This window comes from Rhipicephalus sanguineus, unplaced genomic scaffold, assembly GCF_013339695.2.
Source record: "Rhipicephalus sanguineus isolate Rsan-2018 unplaced genomic scaffold, BIME_Rsan_1.4 Seq254, whole genome shotgun sequence".
Classification (NCBI taxonomy): domain Eukaryota; kingdom Metazoa; phylum Arthropoda; class Arachnida; order Ixodida; family Ixodidae; genus Rhipicephalus; species Rhipicephalus sanguineus.
Window position 1 is genome coordinate 207,366 of NW_023614877.1, and position 22,391 is coordinate 229,756.

The 22,391-nt window shown below is 45.6% G+C and overlaps 1 pseudogene; it reads right to left on the reverse strand.

The window, feature by feature from the left end:
* Window positions 1–22,391, reverse strand: part of LOC119376859 (mediator of RNA polymerase II transcription subunit 17-like) — a 258,514-nt pseudogene that overhangs the window by 161,205 nt on the left and 74,918 nt on the right.

Here is a 22,391-nt window from a genome sequence, read left to right on the forward strand (position 1 = left end):
TAGACCGTGCATAGGAGTGTGTAGAGGAGATGAGGACTGGGTTTTTGTGTTTTTTGAGAGTTTTGAGGGCTGTTACCACACTTAGGGAATCGGTGTATATACTGCCTTTTGTAGTTTTAATTGTTTAATGTGTTTAACGGCCGCACTATCGCGTAAGCTTCTGCCGTGAAGATACTTGAATCAGGGTGCAGAATACCGGAATCCGAAAGGATGGACCAACAGCTGCATAAGATACAGAAGTATTGGACTTGGAGGCGTCTGTAAAGAATTCTGGACAAGTGTATTTGTGTTGTAGTTCGAGGAAGTATGCATGGATATGTGTAATAGCGCGTGTTTTGTAACTTCCACGAAAGATATATCGCAGTCAATACGCTGCCACTGCCACGGCGGGAGTTTTGCAGTGGGAGCCATTAGACAGTGTTCAAGAATTGGCACACCCGCTTCCTGAGCTAGGCCCCTCACACGAAGTGAGTAGGCTGTCTCACTGAAGGACGATTTTCAAAAAGTGCAGAGCTAGACAAATCATTGACAGTAGAGTGTGAGGGGTGTTCGTTGTTTGCGTGCACGTTGAGAAATATGTGAACGATATGTAGGATCTCTGCAGGTGGAGCGACCACTCATTGGATTCAACGTAGAGGCTCTCTACGGGGCTCGTCGAAAAGCGCCCGTAGAGAGACGGATGCCCAAATGGTGAACAGGGTCAAGGATCTTCAAGGCGCTCTGTGTTGCAGACTGATAAACAACGGCCCCGTAGTCTAGGCGCGTTCGAAGGCTTTTATCAGGTTCATTAGGCATTTCCTGTCACTGCCCCATGAAGTGCGTGACAACACTTTTAGGATATTCATAGCCTTCATGCACTTATTTTTTATGTATTTGATGTGTGCTATAAAGGTGAGTTTAGATTCCAGAATGACGCCCAGAAACTTATGCTCCACCTCTACAGGTAACCGCTGGCCCTGCAGGTCAATTTCGGATTTGGGTGGAGGCCTCTCTTTCTAGAAAAGAGAACACAGGTGCTCTTTTGTGGATTGAACCGGAACCCGTTCTCATCTGCCCATTGGGTCACCTTGTTCAGGCCGAGCTGGACCTCTCCGCTCACAAATCGCAGACTGCAAGATTTAAACGCTATTTGGATGTCGTCAACATACGTGCAATAAAACATGTTCGTGGGATACAAAGATGCAACGAGTTCATTTTTATAATGAAACAGCTGAGCACACCACCCTGTGGAACGCCGGTTTCCTGCACGAACGATCGTGACAGCGCATTGCCACACGAACACGGAATGTGCGGTTCGACAATAACTTTCTAATATTTAACATCCGGCCACGTATGCCTAAGTGTGAGAGGTCTCTCAGTATTCCAAACGCCACGTCGTATCATATGCCTTTCCATGTCGAGGAATACTGAGAGAAGAATTGTCTGTGGACAAAAGCCTCGCGATTTGTGCCTCAATACGTACGAGGTGGTCAGTGGTGGATCGACCTTCTCGGAAGCCGCACTGATATGGATCAAGCAGCTTGTTTGATTCTAGGAAATGTGTTAGCGGCAGTTAATCATCTTCTCAAATACTTTACAAAGGCAACTTGTTAATGCTATGGGCCTGTAGCTGGAAACATAGATGGATCCTTTCCCTGTTTCAGAACAGGGATCACAATGGCCTCTTTCCAGGCAGAGGGAATCTCGCCGGAAGTCCATACAGCGTTATAGAGGCAGAGGAGAGTTTTCTGTGTTTCGTAGGGTAAGTGTTTAAGCATTTGGTATATAACACGGTCAGATCCTGGGGCAGATTCATTGCAGCAGTTAAGCGCTGCTTGCAGTTCAGCTAAGTTGAATGGTTCGTTGAAGGATTCGTTTTTTGCACATTTTCTTTCTAACTTTTGCCTTTCTACAGTTGTTTTGTGTCGTTTGAACGTGTCGGAGTAGTGCGTAGAGCTGGACACGTTTCAAAATGTGCACCAAGAGAGTCTGCTTGGTCTTCCAGACTGTTGCCATCTGTATTTACTAAAGGAAGTGAATGTGTTTGTTTGCCTCTTACCCTATTTACCCTGTTCCACGTCTTAGCCTCGTCTGTATAGTTAATACCTGATAAATACTTCTGCCAGCTCTCTCTTCTTGCTTGTCGGCGTGTTCGCCTGCCTTGGGACTTGATCTGTTTAAAATTGATAAGATTCTCAGCAGTAGGGGAGTCGCGGAGTATCCCCCACGCTTTGTTTTGCTTTTTCGAGCATTCCGGCAATCGTCGTTCCACCATGGGACACGACGTTTGGAGGCAATGCCACTTGATTGAGGAATGGATTTTGAAGCGGCGTCAATAATAAAAGCGGTAAAAAACTGAACAGCAGCACCAATTTCCAAGGACGACATCTCGCCCACGAGACACGGGTAAGAGTTCCAAATTTCTCCCAATCTGCTGCATCAGCTTTCCACTGGGGAGCCTGTGGTGGAGATTCGTTTTCTTTTGGCGTGCTTAAGAGTATGGGAAAATGGTCGCTCCGTAGGGATTTTTAATGACGTCCCAGTTAAAATCAAGTAAAAGGGTGGGTGAAACAATACTAAGATCGATAGATGAGTAACTCCTGTTTGCAAGGCTAAAAAATGTAGGCTCCTTCTTATTGAGCAGGCATGCACCAGCGGAAAACAGAAACTGCTCAATGAGACGGCCTCGCGCATCGCTGCGAGAGTCCCCCCACAAGCTGCTGTGTGCATTGAAATCGCCAAGGACGAGGTATGGTTCTGGCAATTCATCAATAAAGGCCTGAAATTCGTGTTTGTGTAACTGGTAGTGTGGGGGTATATAGAGTGAGCAAATAGTTATGAGCTTGTTGAAAAGCACAGCGCGAACGGCCACTGCCTCCAGGGGCGTTTGCAACTGCAATACCCGACATGCTACATTTCTATCTATATTATAGCAACGCCGCCAGAGGATGTGAGAGCATCCTGGCGATCTTTGCGGAAGATGATGTACTGTCTGAGAAAGTCAGTATGCATTGGTTTCAAGTGTGTTTCCTGTACACACAGCCTTTTGGTTTGTGTTTGTGGAGAAGTTCTTGAACATCGTCGAGGTTCCTGAGAAGGCCCCTCACGTTCCATTGGATTATTTAGTGTTCATGATGAAACTAAGGTAGTGCTGTGTGTACGAAACGGGAGTTGTGGTTGTTTAGGTGGGGAGTTGGAACTCAAGTAACAGGGCCGTCCTCCGGCCCCGTTATCGGCTTCTTAGTTTTCTTGCACGCTCCAGGGAGCTGCGCCGATCTTTCGGCACCAGGGGTGCCGAAGTAGTGTCCATTGCCTCCTGGGAGGCACTGGATGCCCGCACGTGCGAGCTGGTGGTTCGAGTTTCGGGCCTCGCCTGGTGAGACGAGGCCTTGAGACCCGATGACCCTGGAGTCGACGGGCTCTCTTTGCGAGTTGGCGGAGTAGATGAACTACTGCCGCCTTGGGGGCAGGCGCCACAGCCGACGGTTCGCTCTGCGTGGACCGAGGGAGTGGCGGAGGCCGATGCGACGTTGCCCCCCGGCGCGCCGCATCAGCGTAGGTGTGGTGTGAAATGGCGAGCACCTTTTACGGGCTTCGCGGAAAGAAATGTTCTCCTTGTACTTTAGTGTGATTATTTCTTTTTCTTTTTGCCAGTTTGGACATGCGCGTGAGTACGCCGGATGATCGCCGTTACAGTTGACACAGTGCGGTGCGCCATTACAGTTGTCGGATATGTGGCCTTGACACCGCATTTAGCACACGTTTGATGACCACGGCAGCTCAATGATCCGTGGCCGAATCTCTGGCATTGGAAACAACGTCTGGGATTAGGAATGTATGGTCTGACAGTTAATTTAATGTAACCTGTTTCGATGGTTTGGGGAGAACACTGATGCAAATGTAAGAATGAGATGTTTCGTGGGGATTTCCTTGCCTTCTCTCCTAATAACGATCCGTTTTACATGGGTCACGTTTTGGTTCTTCCATCCCTCTAGAAGTTCATCTTCAGACAGGTCGATGAGGTCGGTTTCCGAAACGACTCCGCGTGAGCTGTTCATGGACCTATGGGGTGACACTGAAATGGGTACGTTTCCAAGTGTTACGAGACTGCCGAGTTTCTGGTACTGTTGTTTGGCTGGGACCTCGAGAAGAAGGTCACCGCTTGCCATTTTGGTTACCTTGTAGCCCGGCCCAAAGGCTTCGGTCAAGGATTTTGCAACTATGAAAGGGGAAATAGTTCTTGCTAGTTTTTCGGGGTTCTGGCTGTGGAGTACATGAAATTTAGGGAACGTTTCTGTTGGTCGGGTCAAAGAGTTGAGTATTTCGTCGGTGCGCACCCTCTTGTGAGGGTAACGATCAAGGAGGCGGGGGAATGGAACTGTTTCCATGATAAATGTGTGTGTTTCGGCAGCAGTGGCGGCCACCCACCATGGAGTCCAACAAGGGGACGCTGCAGCACTTAACATGTAAGGCTGCAAACGCCAGCCGTACAATGCCGCTATAACCTAATATATTATCCAAGAGAGGACACATATACACGGTTAACCCGAGCCGCCTACGAAAACGGGAAGTGACTGAAGAAAAAGGAGACAGGACAGAAAGGAAAGAAAAAGATAAGAGAGGGGGATAGGAAAGGGCGACCGCCGATTTCAACCCCCAGGATCCCCTTTTCCCCGACACGGCACAGCCCCGCACGGCTAGGCGTGGGAGGGGTCGAAGCCCCCCGTTAGCTCGGGTCCGTGGTGTCACTATATTGGCGCACTGTCGTCATGGCTTGTGCAAAGAGGCAGAATTTGCCATTCGCCGCGAAACGGATCGACATTCGACGAGTTCGTCAGTGCGGACGATGTCGCCATCATGGGTGAGCTACAAGATGAGGACTACGTTGCAGACGTCGTGCCGACCACGCCAAAGCGACAGCAATAAGGAAATCGACGATGGCCCATTGCCTACATCCTCCGAAGTGATTAGTGCACTTGCGTTGGTCCTCTCTATTGCGTGAATGTGGAAGGTTGCGGCCTCAGCTGCTCCGACTCGTTGGACAACGTGGGGCGTGCGTGCTGTCGCAGGCAGCGAAGTCGTTGACACAGAAGAAAATCCAGGACTAGTTTGTTCCAAAGTAGGGCACGCAAGTAAGCCACCACATTAATAAAGTACTTTTCTTATTGTTATGTGCCTTTGTGTCAAAATCCTATAGCGGGCCTATATCGAATTATGCCATATATCGAACTAATAAACGTTTTTTGGCGAGTTTCGATATACCGGTTCGACTGTACCGACACAGCCTTGAAGCAAACAAATATGGAGAACGATTTCACCAGTAAAGTAGTTTGAAAACAAATAAAAAAATAAAATGTTCTGCAACAGTTGTAGCCTTCTTTTGTGCCCATTTTAGTTGTAGGGGCCCTCAGTGAAATAAGGACTGCATATGAAGCGAAAACTTGGTGCTCTTCTTATACGAGACCCTTGATAAGATAGACAAAAACTGCTCCCCGGTACGCTTCTCTTATAAAGGGATTCACTTTGATGAGGGCACCGCAGCTGAATCATGGCAAAAAGCAGCGCCACTGCAGAACTACGGAACCTCATCCAACAGCTGATGGCGACGTGCGGGCTAGCGCCAAAACGTGGGGCCCACTGCACATGGACTGCGAGGAAAAGCTAGATGGGAAGAAGTAGTTCATTAACAAGACCCGAGCCAAACCAGCGAGGTCTGTGATGTTCGCAGTGATCAAATGCAAAAGGAGGCAGGAGGGAAGCAGGGCTTTCTGCAAAACCCATAATAACCCAGGCCTGCACCCAGAAGAATGCTTTGAGCAGCTGCACACCCTGCTCAAATATTGTTAAGAGAGCTGGCTACAGAATGAAACAGGAAAAATAAATATTGTGTGAGTTTTCCTCGCACAGTCTGTGTTTTTCGTGGCACCAGACACTGGCAAAATAGTTTAGTAGCAGTCAGGAAGTGGGTAATAGCTTTGCACTGCAGAGTTTTAAGAGCCTGGTAAGTACAGTTACTCTCTGTAAACGGAAATTCCACTTAAATGGAACAACTGCCTCTAACTTGACCAGTTTAATACTTGAATCCTGCACCATTGTTGGTCTCTCAGTAAACAGAACTCCAGTTAAACAGAACATATTCTTCCTGGTCCCTTCAGTCCATTCAATGAGAATCTACTGTGCATACAACACCGCTCGTTTTACTTTCTTGAAGTCATATTTCTGGCTAAAAAACATTCATCATTGCCGTAACATGCGCGGCTATATGAATTTTTCTGAAGCCTCGAGTGCTCGCAGCTAATATGTCCTCAAACAGGGTGGACAGACAAAATTGAACGGCTGCCAAGCAATAATAATGAAGTGTGAAATGAGGGCCATTTCTGAACATTTTGCTATCTCTTGCAAGACAACAGCCATCACAGTCCCGTGAGTCGTGGGACGGGTGGTCACCCTAGTAAAGCCTCTTGATAAGAGGCCCCGTTATAACCAGTGTTGGCGGTAACACGTTACAAGTAACGGCATTAATGGTAACGTGTTACTTTTTTCAGCAACTTAGTAGTACCCGTTACTATTACAGAACTGTAATGGTTAACATTAGAAATGGGCGAACAGTAAATGTGAGGTTCGAAGCGAATCCGAAGCAAATAGTGATTTGGCCGAATAATTTCAAATCGAATAGTTCGAATAGTACTCACCACATACTATTAAGAAAAATTAGCATTTTCGTCATGACCCTTGCACAATATTTTTAAGAATTGGAACTAGATATGGGTGAATGTCACTTTTTGTCTTGAAATGAAGTGGAAGAAACCTTGAATAGTATCAAATTTTGAATAGCAGTAGGGTGCAAGTCATAAGTGGTAAAATACGGTACAATTTAAAAATTACTGCACTTAGCGCATATAAGCCCATATAACACGCTTTTAAACTTTAAAAAATATGTACACTTAACCTTGAAGTGCGGCTTCGCGGCAGTGCAGATTTCCCCTGGAAAGGTGGTTTCACGGTACAGCAACCCGACGCTGCAGTGAAACCCCTTTACAGGGTGTTATGTGCGGTCAAACGTACATATATCGTTCATTTCGAATAATCCAAATTCATATCAAAGCGAATTCAAATTCTTTAATATTCGTTCGAATATTCGAAACACCCGAATATTCGCCCATCCCTATTAACATACTTAGGTTACCATTTTTTCGGTAACGTGAAGTCTCGCATTACTCATACTTTTATTTTAAGTAACCCAGAAGTTTTACACAAAATTCATTTGTCTTGCAGGAGCCACTTTCCCAGAGCTCACTCCGACGTTATTGTGTCACAGCAGTGGACAGCTGTCGGTCAGCCAAACGTTGACAAAGCGACCCTGCATGGGGTGCTTTATTGTGCAGGGAAAATTGCAATGGGGAACAAATTGCCGAAATTTCTTGAATGGATCTGCTATGGCTTCGGCTACCTTGCTATCAAGGTTCAAGTTGTCGACTGCCGATGAAGTGAAGTGAAATGTCGTCCTCGTAATCGTCAAAAGCGAGCTGTCGAGATTTTCTTGGCTTGTGGACATCAAGACACGCTGCGAGCTCCAACACAACGGAGGATGACCTCTTAGGACATGCTTTCTCAACATCACTGTCAACTGAAGATGAGCGACTGTCTCGGTACCTTTGGTGCTGCATGACATCGCAATGAGCGGGCTCAAGGAAAACTCTCCGCACATTCACCACCTCTTCTTGAAAGTGAATCACAAGTACCACATAGCGCATCACTGTCCAGCTCCTCTTGCATAGGTGCGGACATATTTGCTAAGAAGCGAGTCAAGCTGTCCAATGACGGGCTTTGAAATGCAGCTGTTGCTTACATCCAGCAATTTGTAGTTGCATCAGGATGTTGTCCCTGCAATACTCTAGCACTGCTTATAAACCCAGCATCAAAAATTACTTTTGCTTCTCGCTATCAGCAAATGCAACTGCATTTCTGGTTATTGAATTCCTGAGCGAGGAAGGCTAACCCTGAACTCCTTCACATGCACAATCACAATATATGCAGTAATTATACAAGTTAAATTGAAAAAAAATTGTTCATGTGCGCAAACACTTTCCCCCAGATTTATGCCATTTAAGCATTTCTTTATTGCTACAAAATTTGTGCATTTATTTTGTAAGTAGAAGCACACCGTCATAATTACTGCAAATTTGTTCAGTGATGTTTTCTTTGCGGATGATGAAATCAATCACTTTTTGTTTAATACCCTGCGAAAAATGGCTTCCCCATGTGCCACAGAGTCACAAATCATCACATGTAACAGGCAACTTAAAAGGGCCCTGCAACACTTTTTCAGCATGGTCAGAAAACGTGCTGATCAGTAGTCGAGGCTTCCAAGAGCACGCGAGCCAAACATTAAGCACAGCACATGGCCTGGGATTTACAATAAATTCTCAAAGTCGGCTAAAAAGTGCTTCCTTCTCTCGACAAAAATGATGCTTACGACGTCACTGACACAAGTTCCACGCCACTGGCTGATTTGAACATGGCGTGCTCGGTAGTTACTGCGGCCGCCACGGAAGGCTATCACCTGCTTGCACGCACGCGCAATCGCACTACAGTCGAAACCGGGTATATCGAACTCACCAAAAAACGTTTATTAGTGCGATATATGGCATAATTCGATATAGGCCCTATAGGATTTTGACACAAAGTCACATAACAATAAGAAAAGTACTTTATTAATGTGGTGGCTTACTTGCGTGCCCTACTTTGGAACAAAATAGTCCTGGATTTTCTTCTGTGTCAACGACTTCGCTGCCTGCGACAGCACGCACGCCTCCACGTTGCCCAACGAGTCGGAGCAGCTGAGGCTGCAACCTTCCATATTCACGCAATAGCGCCGGACCAACGCAAGTGCACTAATCACTTCGGAGGATGTAGGCAATGGGCCATCGTCAATTTCTTTATTGCTGTCGCTTTGGCTCGTGGTCGGCACAACGTCTGCAACGTAGTCCTCATCTTGTAGCTCACCCATGATGGCGACATCATCGTCCGCACTGACGAACTCGTCGAATGTCGATCCGTCGATAGCTCCGGGAACTCTGCCAGCTCGCTCCAAACTTCAGCGGAAACACCTGCGGTGTCTTCAGTGCTGTCATCGGAATTTGGGGTGTCATCACCAGGCATGCGGAAGCCGGCATGCCTAAAGCAGTTCTGGATTGTCTCCTTCGTGACAACTGCCCACGATCTACTCAACACAGAAAGAGCTCAACCCGATTTATGATTTCGAGTTTCGCGGCGAACGGCAAAATCTGCCTCTTTGCACAAGCCATGACGACAGCGCGCCAATAAAGTTCACAGAGCACCAACAGGCAACACCACCAGCACGGACCACGCTGAATGAAGACTTGAGGAAAACAGGCAGCAGCAGGCACACAAGCATAAAGAAAGAAAAAATGGCGCTCACTTCTACCTCCTCCGCGCTCGGAGAAGCACGACGGCCTCTGATTGGCTGTAAGCGCTGCGAGCGGGCCAGGATCATTTCTTGCAGGGGGGTGTTCGCCGGTGCACAACCGGGTCTAAACCACTTTTTCTAGGGTGGCGCCGGCAGTTTTCCCCGCCACCGCGAGGGAAAGCCAACTTGCTGGGGCACTTTTGAGGCACATGGAGTTTGATATATCGGTTGTCGTTGCTATTTTCGTTCGATGTAACAGTAACTTTTGCTATATATTCTCAATGTAAATTTACCGTGTTTAGAAATTGTTCGATATCGGGATAATTTGATATAAACGGGTTCGATATAGTCGGGCTCGACTGTATAAGTATGTCGCGCGTTCAAAGAAAAAAAAGGAAAAAGTGCTCAAGCTCACGAGGCACACGTTACGTACCTTTTCACTCGTGCCACCCCGCCCTGCTTAGTTTCCAGCGCTTTTGTCGGGACGAGAGAAGAGAGAAAGCAATGAGAGCGTGCAACAAATCTTTGTAACTCCGCTCGTACTGGATGGATTCTAAAAATTTTTGCGGTGGTCGATTCACGAAAAAATAAGCTCCTTTAGTGAATCTATTCCATGGCTACTTGAAAAAGTGTTGCAGGGCCCCTTAAGGCCACTATAGTACTGCCAAGGTACAGCGCAGTTTGCGAATTATTCATGTGAAATCTGTACTTTGGGTAAAATTGTTTGGGCTAGGACTTTTATGTGAAATATAAGTATGAGCTTTATAAAATTGCTATTGTAGGTTCGTGCAGCGAAGGTGCATGATTAGGATTTCTGACCATGCAGTACAGCAGAAGTTACTTTTTTCAGTAGCAGTAATACGTTAACTTTTTCTATATAACCCTGGCTGTAACAGACTGTTGGGTGTAAGTGACAGCAGTGTGCCTACATCAAAATACGGGCTAATAAAAAAAAATGAGACCCTGCGTAAGGGACAAGTCTCTTATGACGGGGTTCCACTCGTGCAGCACCTGCAGTGTCCGGTGACAGAGACCAATGCAGAGCTGCACGCCTGGGAAGAGGGCGGCAGTGATCTGGTTGCCCACGACCAGGTTGGGGATGGAGGGCTGCAGCTGAACAGCCTCCCGTGCCAGCTGAGCAAAGAGCTCCCTGCAGAAGAGCACATTCTGCGCAGCCTCCAGACGCTGCTGCCAGTGGGTCTCGGGGCTGGAAAAGGCGTTCTGCGGCAGGTTGATGCTCAGCTGACCACTCGCTATGGTCTCCGTGTCTGCGTGCACAACAAACATCTCCATGTGAAAAGAATGCATCTTGCTCATCTTGCTCAATGTTCGTGCCTAGACATAAATGCATTGTGGGATCTTTTTAAAACTAAAATATTGTCCTTGACACAAACCTTCATTCCCTCGCGTGTCATTTCTTCCCAGCGCCGAAACGATAAACCATGGATTACTAAAGAGTTCGTACGTTAATAAACAGAAAAAATAGAGCCTTTCGTAAGCACTGCCACTCTCAGAATCCTACACTGTTTGCAAAGATGAAGGTACTGAGCAAAACAATAGAGAGATTGATGCGCAACGCACATAAAAGTTTCTTTGCACTCTAGGACACAAAGTTAAAACTAATCCAAGGAAATGTGGAAATATGTCAAGAGCAAAAAGAACTCTGGTGACGCAATCCCTGACGTCATAGATGAAAAAGCCTACGGCGCAGATATTTTCGCAAAAGCAGAGGCCTTCAATGCTTATTTTCACTCTGTGTTTTCATGCACAAAAGCCGCAGTTTCCAAATCATATGACATCAGTGAGCTTGCTCAGATGAGGGAAAATTGTGCTGTCTGAAAATGGTATCGCATTATTGCTACGGAAGATAAACATCCACTCGGCTACCGGTCCTGACTTTATTTCAAATTCGTTCTAAAAAACTGTGCATTGTCTGTCGCCCCTTTCTTAACACTGTTATTTAAGATATCTCTTCAAGTTGGTGCTCTACCTTCGGACTGGAAAACTGCAAATGTTATTCCAATTCACAAAAGTGGTTCAAAACGAGAACATGCAACTACAGGCCAATTTCACTCACAAGCGTTGCTTGCAAAACATTAGAACATGTTGTTTATACGAATTTAATGGCATACCTTCAAGAAAATAGCTTCTTTATCCCAACGCAACATGGCTTCAGGGCTTTTCTTGTGACACTCAGCTGATAGAATTTCGCCATGACATTGCAGCTTTTATTAACTCGGGTTTGCAAGTTGACTGCATCTTTTTAGACTTTCGGAAAGCTTTCGATACCGTATCTCATACCCTATTACTACTAAAGTTGTCCTACCTCAATTGCCAATACCTCTGGAAGTGGTTGGAAGCGTACGTGTTAGATAGAAACCAACGCGTGATACTTGGTGGTGTCCGCTTTCTGATGTCTCTGTATTATCTGGAGTGCCACAGGGGTCCGTCTTAGGGCCCCTGCTTTTCTAATATTTATCAATGACCTTACTGAACATTTGTCTTGCCAGGTGAAGTTATACACAGATGACTGCTGCATTTACCGTGAAATTTCAAGTGAATCAGATAGCGAACTGCTACAAAATGATCTGAACAAAATCATGTCTTGGTGTTCGACTTGGAACATGACACTCACCTGTCCAAATGCAACCTCGTAAGATTCACAAACAAAAAACGCCCCTGATGGCAAGCTATGTCATGAATAAAACACAGCTGTTCGTGTAACGGAATATAAGTACCTAGGAGTAATTTTTTCCAGCAATTTTACTTGGAATGCCCACATAGATTACATTGTAACAAGGGCCAGCAACACACTAAACTTCTTGAGACGCAACTTTAAACAAGCACCGGCCAGCCTGAAAGAAACCCTGTATATGTCGAATGTACGCCCACTTTTGGAGTATGCGTGCAGCACTTGGGACCCTTTTACTAAGGTGAACATCGACGCTCTAGAACGCGTGCAGCTGAGAGCGGCCCGTTTCGTCGTGGGTGATTACGACTTTTCTAAGAGATCTTTCGAAATCAGGAATACTTTGGGATGGCCTCTTCTTGAAGACAGGCGCAAATTCTTACGTTATCTCTGTTTCACAAAATATTCCATGGTTTAACGGGTATTCACAAAGAATAATATCGGAGCTACGTATACATCTGCTCGTACTGATCACCCACTTAAAGTGCGAGAGTTCGCTTCCAGAATTAACCTTTTTAAATATTCATTTTTCCCGCGATCAATTAGGCAATGGAAAAACTACCTCAACAAATCGTAGCCGCGTCCAGGGAAACTTTCGCCACTGCGCTTGACGATCATATTTTATCGTAGCCTGAGCACAATTTAAAGTTGCCTACACTTTCGTTTGATCTTTCTAACGATCTAAGCTCGAGTTCTCTTTTTTTTTCGCTTCTCTCACCTGCATTTATCTGTGTGTGTGTATATATATATATATGTGTGTGTGTGTGTGCGTATGCATTTATTATATAATATGTTTTCCTTGCTGCCGTATCTCCACACACGTCAGTTTATTACGTGTCACCCTTGGATGCTTCATTATGTATCTGTATTTCTTTATGTACACCTCAGTGTTAATCGATTGTCGCCCTTCTGCATTTCGAAAGTGTTATCTCCCCCTACACTAATGACCCACGCGGGCGCTGTAGGTACCGTAAATAAAAATAAGAGCATGGCTTCACCGTCCGCCCACAGGCTCGAGCAGTATGCCTACCAAACGTGTAGTCAATGCCAGAATATACTACCTCTAAAACAAAAATATTATTATACAGGCTCTTTTTTCTTCACATTTACATTACTGTCATTTCGGGTCTACAGGCTCAAAAGCATCATTACACAACCTGGTTCTGAAAAAATCCCCTACGGTGCACTCAAGGTGCATCACACAACGCACATACTGCTTCATTATTTACAAAATATAAAATTTTAAGACTAACTACTTATTACGAATACTAGCTTTTGTCAACTTTTAAATCAGAATATAAACACACTAAGTACCTCCTACAACTTAGGCGCACTTGCGACCAAGTCCTGCCAGTCACCTCACTCAGTAGTATACAGAGACTTGGCATGTACCATGTCCTATACCAATCATGGACTCGAAACATCACATTACCGTCTTCCAGCATAATGAACAAGTGGAAATAACAACTGAGGGTGTGTGTAGATTGTCTAAAGCTGATATGTTACATCAGATGTGGTGAGTGTGTTGTTTATGAATGTTGGGTCATTCTTGTGATGTAGTGTCACTCATTCATTGCTTTGGTTATGAATATTTTTTACATATTTCAGTTTTATTTTCTTACTTGCTGTCTGGGCTACATCGTGTTTTCCTTTTGGTATAGTCGCTTTCCACTGCCTGTAATTTTGTAATTTTTTTTTTCCAGCCGAAGGGGCCAGTCAAGCTGTGAAATGCAGCTTTTTTTCCTTTACACCACACTAAGTATATACTGTATGCTTATGTACCTGCCACGTGGTTGAAAACTCAATCTCATATTTCCCTGCCGAGATAGCCTGTGGGATCGATTGGCGTGAACATGCGTGTGTCATCTACCAAACATCAACAGCAAATATAGCTTGGGGGAAGGAAGGTTACTCTTAAGGGCTCGTTTTCTTTGTTAGACACAATATTAATGAGAACTAACAGACAGTAATGCCAAGGAAAGTATAGGGGTGTTATTTAGTAATTAGAATATAAATGTGAAGAAAGTAAAGTGGACGAAAAGATAACCTGCCGCCGGCAGGAACCGAACTGCGACCTTCGAATAACGCGTCCGATGCTCTACCACTGAGCTACGGCGGCGGTCATCCCGTCCACTTTATGGGGTATATATGTGGATTGAAACTTAGGAATGTCAGTCAGCGCAGTCGCAGCCATGGCGGCGAGTGTGGAACACTCTTTTTTTGCCTTTTGGCGTCACGTAGCACGTGATCTATTTACGAGCAGGCAACTGACCAATAATCCCTCGCATACTACCTGAAGGCATCATGTCTGCCAGAACGAGACCCTCGCTATGAATGAAGGAAGGAAGGTTACCTTAAGGGCTCGTTTTCTTTGTTAGACACAATATTAATGAGAACTAACAGACAGTAATGCCAAGGAAAGTATAGGGGGTGTTATTTGTAGTAATTAGAATATAAATGTGAAGAAAGTAAAGTGGACGAAAAGATAACCTGCCGCCGGCAGGAACCGAACCTGCGACCTTCGAATAACGCGTCCGATGCTCTACCACTGAGCTACGGCGGCGGTCATCTCCCCGTCCACTTTATGGGGTATATATGTGGATTGAAACTAGGAATGTCAGTCAGCGCCAGTCGCAGCCATGGCGGCGAGTGTGGAACCTCTTTTTTGCCTTTTGGCGTCACGTAGCACGTGATCTATTTACGAGCAGGCAACTGACCAATAATCCTCGCATACTACCTGAAGGCATCATGTCTGCCAGAACGAGACCCTCGCTATGAATGAAGGAAGGAAGGTTACTCTTAAGGGCTCGTTTTTTGTTAGACAATATTAATGAGAACTAACAGACAGTAATGCCAAGGAAAGTATAGGGGTGTTATTTGTAGTAATTAGATATAAATGTGAAGAAAGTAAAGTGGACGAAAAGATAACCTGCCGCCGGCAGGAACCGAACCTGCGACTTCGAATAACGCGTCCGATGCTCTACCACTGAGCTACGGCGGCGTGTGTGCAATCCAGCGCTATATGCCATCCCCGCGACACTGACATCATCTTAAGTGACCTAAAGGTGACCTCCAACTTCCGAGAGGTCACCAGTGCGGCCGAGCTCTGAGCTCATAGTCGCCACTGCACTTTCGCAGCGCTTGTACCCGGAGGCTACTATTCGGCAGTTGCTCCTGAGTCTGGGCCCGTAGCGAATGTGCAGAAAGCGTGGAAGCCTCGAGCAAGTCATTTCCACGATGGTAATGGCAATGACGACCATGACGGCGCAGCACATGCAGCAGGTGAAACATCGCCACCAAACAATGCAGGCAGCGCGTCACACCTCTGTGGGCCGTTTCACATGTTAGATGGCGTCTGTTGCACCCAGCAGTTTGCGTTCTCAGAGCTCTCCCAAACCAGAATTGAGACTGGTCAATAAAACAGACTGCAATTAATGATCTGCCCGCTGCAGCAAGCGAGGCTTTGTTATAACTAATAGGCCCCAGCAACATATTGCAGAAAAAAATGCCAAAGGAAATTTTTGTGTCAAATTAACATTTCCGAATTTCGCACGTTCCCAAAAGCTTTTGTGAAATTTCCTGGCTGACAAAGAACTTTGGGTATATCTTGAGACAGAGGCTGGCATCATAATGCTTGTTGCTGTAAATGTTTAAAATAAAAATGACTTGGTAGAGTCACAGACGGACGAACGAGAAGCATAAAGAGGGTTGTAGCCCTCTCGTAGTTCATCACCTGCCAGCATAATAAATGGTGACATCCCAGGACCAGCAAAGGCAGTATCTCGGGCGCAGCCACTGAATCGCACAAACCATGTTTCTGCTCTGCAGGCACCAGAAACTCAGCTCAGCTGCCATGTTTTGCTGAACATCACATTCAAGAAACAGAAAGCTTCATAATTCTCTACAACACAACAGATGCTACTGCCAACCTTCTAAATAATCGACGGTGTGGCACAGATGCTATTAAACACATTTTTGGGGAGATTTTATTGACAATGTTCTGGGTACCACTTTTACATGGATTAGCCTTACACGAGCATATACTATATTTAAACAGCAGTCGTGCACTAAGATATGAAACAATTAGGGGTATGTGAATATTCGAGTTTCAAATTCGAATCGAATTTAACTAATCGAATAATTCGATTCGACTTTCGAATAGCTAGTATTCGAAATTTCGAATAATTCGACAGGCCGAACATCTAAATCGCGACAAGCGCGAATGGTGCAACTTGGTTAAGGTGGGGTGGCTAAAACTAAAACTAACATCATTACAGTGGGTTTCCGTTAAAGTTTTCCCAATATCAATATCCTGGTTCAAAAGCGAGTGTATGTGTATTCAAAAGATTACGTCATTTCCGCACGTTATGGCTCCAGTGAAGAAGGCCAGGAGACTGTCGAACTGCTAGCGCAAAGAAATAACCAACACACTCAGCTCATACCTTTAGTCAAGAGGCTCACTTCAATGAGCCCAAAACAAGAAAGGATGATCTTTTTGAATACTGGAAAGAACGCGGAGCTGCATTTTATTCAGGAATCACTAAAATTGCTTTGCTATAATTTCCATCCCTGCTACTGAGGTGCCCAGTGAGCGCATGTTTTCAACTGCAGGAAACACCGTAACACCACGTCGAGAGAGCCTGAAGCCAGGTCATGTGGAACAATTATTCTGCACAACAGTTTGTAGTCGTCGGAACCAGTAACACACCGCGTTATGTTCTCGAGGACATGAGCAGATTTCATTTCTTCGTTCTTTCTTTCATATTAATAATATTTTGATTTGATATTTGAATTGATATTCCATATTTTGGCCCACTATTCGGCACTATTCGATTCGAATTCGAGATGAAATTTCACTATTCGCACACCCCTAGAAACAATATACCCTACATATTACAGCTAATTTCCCAGAGCTAATAATAAAGCATAAAAAGGCACAAAGTGCACAGTAGAGATACAAATTATCAGTTTCACATGCTTCTTATTTAACTGCTAACAGCACTGTACAGGTCACGCACACAAAGAAGCAGAACGTGCACAAATCGTTTCATGAAAAAAATAAAATGTACGCTCAAACCTCGTTATAACGAACCCGGACATAACGAATTATCGGTTATAGTGAAGTAAATGAAGAAGTCTTGTCATAGCTACAGTGTTACAAATAAATGTTCATAACGAATTTTCGGATATAACGAAGTTATTCGTGGCAGATGGACTTTGTTATAATGAGGTTTGAGTGTACAACTGACACTTTCATTTAAAACAAGAACAAGTACGAAGAGTGACTCAGCTTTGCCTAACTACATTTATCTGCCATGGCATGGAATTGCTGTCAACAGGAATAAATTGGACATTCATATCCAGGTGCCATGGCGGTGGAAGGCCACTTACTGGATGACAATGCACCTGCTCCAACAGTGTAAGCACGCCCCCATTAACATCCTGGTATCAGAACACAACTTCACAAAGCCAGCGGGCACTATGCCAAGTCAGCCACTGAGAAATTGTTTAGGCCCACTGCTGCCTTCACGGTAAGTGAGAAGCCTGGTGTGATAATGCCTGGAAATGTCTTCCAATGACGTAGTACACAAATGTTGCGGAATGTTCACTACAATGCCCACTTCAATGCATAATAAAGAAATGGCTCGATAAGTGTGGCAAAGTGAGCTCATTGGTGTATTTTACAGGCGGTAGCACCCGTGTGTCCAGTGCATTTTCCTTTCATTGCCCGTCTTCACCAGGGCTAAACTACCGCCCGCTCAGATAAGCATCAGAAAAATTTGCTCACCATCATTCCAGCTTACACAGGACGTACCGATTGTATCCACCACCATGCTAGGACCACGCCTGAAAGCCGTAGAACCGCCAAATAAAACCGCACAGCCCAGTACATCAAAGCAACTCTGATTATTAGTACGCAATAAGTAACGGGTGTTAGAAAATACCGATCTTATAAAGTTGATGACAGTCACTCCTGTGTTTCGCACATGAATCAATGTCGAGGCACAAATATTTTCCGCAGCTAAAACGAGTTCACACGACTGATTAACAAATTATGTAAACTTAAACGCACTTAGGACGAGACATCGATTAGAAGCAGAGGACAAATGCAGTCCTGTCTGCTGTCTTAGTCATTAACAAACCTCAATATATACTTATATGACTGAGCGCAGTTGTTTATTAAGAAGTTGTAGGCATGATAATTTATGGCATACCCATTTTTTAGGAATCACAAAAGTTGCTGTCAAATCCCGCTATAACAAACTCCGCTACACCGAAATTTCCGCCACAAGAAATAATTTTCGATTCCCCATCAGCCGCCCATGGAAAACGACGCGAAAATGTCTCGTCACAACGAAGACTTTTCCTGGGTACTTCCATTTCAACAAAGCTTTCACGAGTGCTACCACATAAGGAAAAGGAGCTTGCCTAGTGTTGCCGCGAAATTTCGCTAGCAACTCGACCATTTCTCGTTGGCTCGTGACTTCCAGAGCCGTGCGGCCGCATCGCAAGACCCATGTCTTCATCGTAACCCGCCTTCTGCCCCCACCCGCACATCCCGGTAAATTTTTCGCCATTGAAGTGCTCGGCGACAGATCGTCCATCCCCATGATGCTGCCAGTGGGTTGATGGGCATGCGGGCAGCGGTAGAATCGTTCTTCAAGAGCTCCCGCCATGTTTTGACGTTGCACTCAAAACAAAACTACTGCTCGTTGTCACTAGGTCTGCGAGTGTGAATGACTACCACAGCGTTATGAAGGCACACACGCGACCAGCGCACACCAAGTCCGAGCGAAACTGCATCCTGCAGCAACCGCTGCGAACACAAATGCGGTCGTGTCGACACGATCATGGGCTACCACAAAAGTATGCGCACATTCAATGCGTACCGACTCAAAGCAATGCTGCTTGCCGCAATGCTGCGGACACAAAACTGCGGTAGACGCAATCACAGATAGTAACGATGCAGTTCTGAAGGCACACGCAGGGAACATCCATCAAGGCGATGGACTGGGCTAGTTGGTACATGTGGAATTGGATAAAAACCAGCGGGAACACGAACCACAGAGAAAGAACACGACGGGACAGGCTGGCCAGAGAACATCCAGCGCACAGATTGAAAATGGAACTACCGTTTGCCGCAACCGCTGTGCAGGAAACCGCAGTCGTTATCGTCGCGACCATCGATAACGAATAAGCTCCGAAGGTACGCAGCTAACACAGAGGAACAAAGCGTTACGGCTTTCCTGTCGTTTGCATGGTAGTGCGGAGCTTCGGCACATAGTTTTCAGTTGGCCTCCAGCAAAGCTTTGGCACGCTCATTTGCGCCGTTGCACACTTGGCATGCTCCGGGGGCAGTCTGAATATGTATTTTCTCGTGTAAACCCGCCCTGCTTATATCGGCACCCCCTCATTACGAGCTTGTTAGGAGTTGTAAAGCCACACTAATATTTGCTCGAGCACCTGCCTTTGTTCGAGTAGCTCATACCGCCTTTTTTATGTTGTGGCAAATCTTGTGTAGGTAGGGCATCGTGCGAACTCTTTTGGACATGATAATGGCTGCAGCTTCTGCTAGCAGCGAAGGCTTCTTGTGCGAATTTTGCGGCGGACACAGGAGGTGGCCAGGGTAGCCTGCTTGTGAAGGCGATTTTTGGCAGTCAAGGCTGGTCCCCATTAGATGGCGAATGATTTGCTTAGCGCACTGTGGAGCCAGTGTTTGAGACACTCTAAACTTAATCCGAGTGGGAGGATAACAACGGAAGCAAGGTGGTTTCCCTTGGTCGTATGACCAGCACGTGTGTGTGTGTCATGGAAATAAAATCATACTCATCAAAGAACTTCCTCTAAGAGGATTGTTCCTTGAAGTTCTTAGACGTACGATTTTGTTTCCCGGACACGCACACGTACTGATAGAAATTGCACACGTGCTGGCGGAAATTTGTCAACGACAACCGCTTTGTTCAGTTCACACAGATCAAAGCAAATTCTTACGTTGCCATTTTTCTTTCCCACTACTACAAATGACGATGCCCATTCAGATGCATCATCCTTTTCTATAACATCTAGCTCAAGGCACTGCAGCTATTCACGTACTGCACCTTGCACTGAAAATGGCAAATGGCACAACTTAGCAGCAACAGGCGTGATCCCTTTCTTATCTTGACCTTATGAATGAAATTTGCTACCAGTCCTAACTTTGCATCGACCAGGTGCGAAAATTGGCAAAACAATTCAGGATCAAGGCCTTGTAACACTTGCGTAATGTTGGTGCATTGCAATGACAAACGACTGATATGCAGCCGCAGGACTCCGATAGCGTCAATGCCAAGGATTCCGTACCGTCCTTCATGACGTAGAAAAGTATCTCAGCGTGCCGACCTTGGAAGATGACTGGTGCCGTAAAGCCCTCCTCAGTGCTTATTCTGCGGCTAGAAAAATCATAGGGTGCCGCTCATGTCAGCTGCACAATAGGGCATTTCAATCTTGAATACGTGACGGCCGACAGAATTGGCACAGCAGAGCCCGTGTGTCTCGGGTGCATCTAGCACGAGGGCTTCTGTATGTGTTCCAGCTCTGTTCTGCCAGACGAGAAGACATACGCTGAGGTCTCCAGATGTATGGCAGGTATCGACTTCTCGGATAGCAAGTGCCTGCTCGTCTGGCATGCCTCTCCAACAGAAATGCTGGAAATATCCATGTTTGCTGTATTTGCTGCATATTTTATCTTGCACCTTGCAAGTCTCGGTATCTGCGAGATGCCGTGAAGACCCGCAACAAACGTATGATTTGTGCTGCAGCAACGATAATCATGCTCCTGTACGGGATGGCGTCTGACGTTTGTCCACCTTTTGAATGCTCACAGCTGATGACTGCAGCTCAAGTGAGTATTTCATGGCTTCTTCGATATTGTTTGAAATAGCCAGCACACGTTCAAGCGTAAGTGAAGTTCCTTCCAGATCGAAGTATACTGCGCGGTGGACAACACGGACAACAAGGACACAGCGTGTGCGGCACTCGCCGCACACGCTGTGTCCAAGATCCGTACTGAGACTTGGATGACTAGAGACCTCCGGAACACCTCCTGCATGACGACGCACAGAGAGCACGGACGGGGCATACAAACGGGCCTACAAAATGGACAACAATGGAGTGAGGTTCGGGTGCCCCTTTCTGCGGTATGCACCGAAAAAGCCGGCTCTCGTATGTCACTGATGAAAGCAGGCTTAGACTGGGTAAAATGCAGTTCGTTTCAGTGGCGTATTAACTCACTCGCGAGTGGGGGGGCTGGCGTCGCTCACTCTATCCGCCGTATATATATATATATTTTGATTTGAGGTGATTTTTTATATTCAAAGCGCTGATCAGATATGACTTGCTTTTCAAAACTGTTTGTTTTAAATCAAAAAAGCATCTGCACAAACAGATTGTGCAGGCTGGGCCGCCCTATACCGCGACAACACAGCAGTGTTTAATAACATTTTGGCAATATTACCGCGAAGTTTAAGAAGTACACCCAAATTTTAACCTGATCATCTGAGCATTGCATCAGCAAACTTCCCAGTCTTAGTGTGGCGTTGTAGGTACGATGAGCATGAAGAACCTGCTATGACTCTAGTACCTTAAATTCTCAGTTATTAAACAAAACATGTGGCTGACAAGGCAAGGTACTTCGCAGAAGTCTTCAGGATAAGCCGAGTGCCAATTTCTTTACTGTTAGAGCCCTCTAATATAAACTTTCTTTCTTAAGAAAGAAAGTTCTTGGTCTTTCTTAAGAAGAAGACCAAGTTCAGTCGAATAATACTTAAGCAAACCACATTGAGCTGGTTGTGGACAGCTATAAGATTATAAATGACTACGAATTTATATACTATGTGTCGTTCCTTGCCCTCCTACTTTTCCCAGCTTGGGTGGGGGTGGACGGAAAAGCGGTGAAGTGGCCATTTACTCCTCCCCTCCGGTTCCTCCAATAAATAGTCTACATAAACTGTGTAAGCTCAAATTTTCCTTTAAAAATGTGGGCGATTATAACGTTAAACTACCCTGCATTGTTTCCTTCCGTATAGGTCGTTAGCTGTTAATGATTGGTCGAAATTTTCTGGCTCATGCTCAAAGCACCTGCTCGTAAAACGACGCAACAAATGACGCGAAAGTGATCCACCGCGTAATTACCACGTACGCATGACTGCGTAAAATATATAAATAATGAACTATTTCCACTACGGTGTATTGTTTGTCATTGGTTCTTCGCTATTCGTCGAAAATTTGCAATGTGCCATAAAATCGCCTCCAATT